A 5099-nucleotide genomic window follows, 5' to 3' on the forward strand; every position below is an offset into this window, starting at 1 on the left:
CTTATGGTGAGGCCGCTATTAGTGAAAGAACGTGTCGTGAATGATTTCAACGCTTCAAGAATGGTGATTTTGACGTCCAAGTCATTATGCTCTGTATTTGGTGGGACCAGCTCGGCGTAGTGAATTATGAACTGTTAAAACCGACTGAAACAATCACAGGCGATCGGTATCGAACGCAATTGATGCGTTTGAGCCGAGTATTGAAAGACGCAAACGGCCGCAATACAACGAGAAACATGATAAAGTGATTTTGCAGCATGACAATGCTCGACCCCATGTTGCGAAAGTGGTCAAGACATACTTGGAAATGTTGAAATGGGAAGTCCTACTCCACCCGCCGTATTCTCCAGACGTTGCTCCCTTTGACTATCACTTGTTTCGATCAATGGCACACGGCCTGGCTGACCAGCACTTCCGATCTTATGAAGAAGTAAAAAATTGGATTCGTGGATAGCCTCAAAAGATGACCAGTTTTTTCGACGCGGGATTCGTACGCTACCCGAAAGATGGGAGAAAGTAGTGGCCAGCGATGGACAAATTTGAATCATAAATGTATAACCAGTTTTTTACAATAAAGCCTCGAATTTCGGAAAAAAACGGCGGAAGCAAAGTTGTATACCTAATATAATTCAAGAACAATTCTCAATATTGTTTATATAAAAACTTTAAAGAATGTTGTATACAATTTACTATTAAAATATTATATTTACTTACGTAAGAAATCATAAAAATGATAATAATAAAAATATACATGATTGAAAAATACAATTATTCTACACTTATTCTATATAAAATTTAATTTTTATTTATATGGAATACATATTGATCTTATGTGTAATTATGTAGTTTCAAATTGTATTTAAATAAAAAATATTATATTCAATAGAAAGAAAGTAATATTAGTAGATATATTATGGAAAATATACACAATGTGGAGAATAAACACAAAACATGTTTTTAATAAAAATATGTTATTTATCAAAGATATATTTTAAGATGTAATTTCATATCTATTTATGATAATATAATATCTATGAAAAATAAATTTTACTTTCGTTATAATATTAAAAAACTCTTTATTAACTCTTTATTAATAATAATATTACATCAATAAAATAATATGCAATAGTAATAATAAATAAAACAGTTTTTTATGTACAAATATATTTTTAATTATATATTAACATAAAAAATTATATGCATTATTATATAATATATTTATATAATATATATAAGTATTTAAACAGCACTTGCTCCAAAACAAATGATTTTATTAAATTTGCTACAAACTCTTTAGATAATTTGTATTTATCTACATATTATATGAATTATTTAGTTTTATCTATAAGAAAAATGACGGAGACAATGAAATCTACTTCATGAATAAAAATTATGAATTAAATTATATAAAAGAAAAATATTTGAAAAGAGTGCTATGTATGCGCATATAATTTCACAAATGAATATTCAATAAATTATTGTCTTGCACGTTTGATTCCTATTAACAATTAACAATTTGCATATGTATCAATATTACGAATATCTATTAAGCAAACGTATCATGGATTCATTTATACGAAAAATACGAACAATAAGGTATGGAGAATATAATAGCTAATTTATTAATTTATTACGATATTATTACTGACATCAGAGAATAATAATATTTCTATGTATATTTTAAATACTGTATCAGATATCTATATGACTGCACCGACTAATTTTGGACTTGTAACACAATCGATTAAAATAATATAGTCTCACAAATTAAATTGATCGTCGATTTGATGCTACTATAATATATTCTTTATAAAAATTTTATATTGAATCATAATTTTTGTACAATACACGTTTGATCTGTAGTACCATCTAACTTGGTTAAATTCCTTGATACGAAGAAATTTGAGCAGCTTACGACAGCAGATGTTTCAATAAATAACTCATAACTATAGATTGCATAAATTTAGACATAAAAGGAACTAAGTGCTCAGCGCGAGCCTCGATCCGAATAAATTAATTGTTTTTCATGTATTAGAATTAGCAACAAATTCAGAAATTGATATTTCGATAGTATATGTTACAAGGAATATTTTAATAAAGTCATGCGAGCAATAAATTCTGTACACGTAACTTTTAGTCATGACGCTGCGACGCGTGACGGTGCAATTTTGATTATTCATAAATATTTGTTTAACACTGTAATTTTTTTAATATGTTTTTGCACTATCTTGGAACAACAAAAAAAGCAACAAAATCTGGTGTTTTTGTTTTTTTGATATCGCATCTCTATATATTTTTTCATTATGAAGAGTCCTTGCTGTTAACCTAGACTCTCATTTTCCTTTTTTTTGCACTTAAACGGTTGAAACAACAAAATTCGCTCTAGAGAAATTAGCAATAAAATAGCATTAAATTTTTGATCATGTTCGATTTGCGCTTATGGAGGATCCATTGGTAGAGGTACCGTAATATTTATCAATGTAATCATTGGATGCTTCTGTTTTTGTGCCGATTTCAGAAGAATTTTCTTCTGCATTTATTATTAATTGTTTTATCGAGTTGATGATACTCTCTTTTAGTATTTTGACTCTTTCTGTTCCGCGATAAGATAAATGCTTTAAGAGCGCCAGTGTGGCGTAGCAGGCAACATATGAGACTACTATGCCAGAGATTCTGGGTTCGATTCCAGGTAGAACTTGAAAAATTTTCATACGATCGTAGCTTCTTTTTCTCAGGTAACGGCAAATCACCGAGAGAGAGTATCTTTGCCAAGTACACTTCTTTAAATAAAATCCGTCGAAAATCGAAATCGATTAAACTGTATGTCCCTTATGACTGTGTACAATCAATGTGCACACTACAAGCAGAGAAAAGTCATTACAATATTACAAAAAAGCGAAAGTGCATTTATATCATGAACACGGTATCAATCATATAATTACTGATTCAGTAATCTTGAGTGATATCGTATTATATAGAGTGTTCGTATTATATAAACGAATTTTCTCTTTTGTAATATTATTAAGAATTTCCACGACAATCCGAAAAATTATATTGAATTCTTCCATAATTTAGTCTTCTGGAAAATTCTCAAATCTAACTCCTCGTACAGCAGAAGATTTGAAGCAATATTGCTGTAATATTGCAATATTACAGAAGTATTACAGAAATGTAAATTAACAATATGCCTGCAAAATGTCAGTAATATGCTTGTAATATTTCACAAACATTGCAAAACTGTAATTCTTTAATTATAACAATAATAGTAATATAAAAATATAAGTTTTTACAATATTTATGTAGTATCTTTTAATTTACAGTCGTTTTTATGATATAATAATTAATATAATTTTTATATTTAAATAAAGAATTTATTGAGCTATTATTTGATGACCATTTCATTAGCTAAGTTTTATTTTAATATGAAATCAATTTTATATTTATTTTAAATGTGAGATCAAAAGATTATATAATATCAAGTTTGGATACAATCAATATATCATTATCGGAAGATGATAAGCAATTAAACTGCTGAAAACGATTTATTGAAATATTAATTATGTGATGGATGATGTATTTATACCAGATGTGAACGCAAGAATAAACCAGCATCCGAACTTTATTGATAAATTTTATACCGTTATTTTTTAATGAATTTCAATTGACTCGAAGTGATTTCAAATTAAAAAGAATCACTGCGATTAACTTAATCCGTGATTAACTTACCAAGCGAATGTATTATTATATTAATGCGGATAATATTTGTAGTTTGTTCGAGGCATACATGCTTTATTCTTACGAATAAATTTATCCTTCAGAATTAATACATTACATTTATTGGAATATTTTATGGTTTTATCATAAAAAATTACTTTTGGAAAGCACATATTAGAAATGTGATTTATAGAAAAATTAAAGTTAGTGAGATATATGTATAGAAATAGTTTTCATTTAGATAGAATCTTTGTAAAAAATTTATTCAAATATTATACATTACATTGCAATATTGCTGGAACATTTTGTTGCAATATAATAAAAAACTTAAATGTCTGCTAAACATGTTGAAATTTTTGCAATAATGATTCAGCAACGTTTCACAATCACCATACAATATTGCAATGTTTCTGCAATCTTTCTGTGCTGTATGGGTTGAAATATTTTTTTATTTGTCATGTCGGAATTTCTTATTCACTAACACGCACTATGAGAAACTAAACAACCGACATAATATGTACATGTGAAGAAACGTTCGGAGAGAAAGTTAAAAAATTTAAACAGAAATATTTATTAATATTGTAATAAAGATTCACGTGTGTATTTGAGACTAATATTAAACCATTAATCTTAAACCATTAATCCAGTTACTTTAGGTAGATTATCCGAATGTGCTTGAACGAATCCGATTTGATTTTTTCGGAATGATTTCGAGATCGATAATTATCGATATTGCAAATATAAATAATAATTGTAATTATCTAAAGAAAATCAATCGGTTAGCTCATAAAATATTTGAAAATATCGAATTCTGACGTCATGTATAGTCTCAGCCAATCACAGAGCGTTTTCCTTCCCACTTCTTTTACAGGCTTTATTAATTTTCTTTATCTTTATTAATTTTTAACAACATTATTTATGATTAAAATCTTGTATTCATATTATAAATTATTTTAATTCCAATCATATAGTATATAAAAATAATTTTTAATACTTACTTTACTACATACTTTAATACATACTTTATTTTCCAAAATTCGATCCTATTACATCTCAGTGTCCGACTGTCCGGCCACTGATACATTGACGCATTCCATTATTTAAATATTTTAATTAATAATTGTTAATATGTTAATTAATAATTGTAAGTAGATTCAAATAATTTTTGCTTAAGACAGTCTTGAGTTTTCGAAATACAAATATTTATTTTAAAAACTTAATATATTATAAATTATATTATTTACGACAATCTACGCTTATATCCGGCTACTGAATTATTTATCTTATATGAAAATATATTTTTTGAAAACAAAAGATTTAAGAAGCTTTTAAAAATTTGCATAATAATTAATTTGTTTAATATAATTTATACTCGTAGTTTTATT

Source organism: Atta cephalotes (assembly GCF_000143395.1).
Source record: "Atta cephalotes unplaced genomic scaffold scaffold00044, whole genome shotgun sequence".
Taxonomy (NCBI): domain Eukaryota; kingdom Metazoa; phylum Arthropoda; class Insecta; order Hymenoptera; family Formicidae; genus Atta; species Atta cephalotes.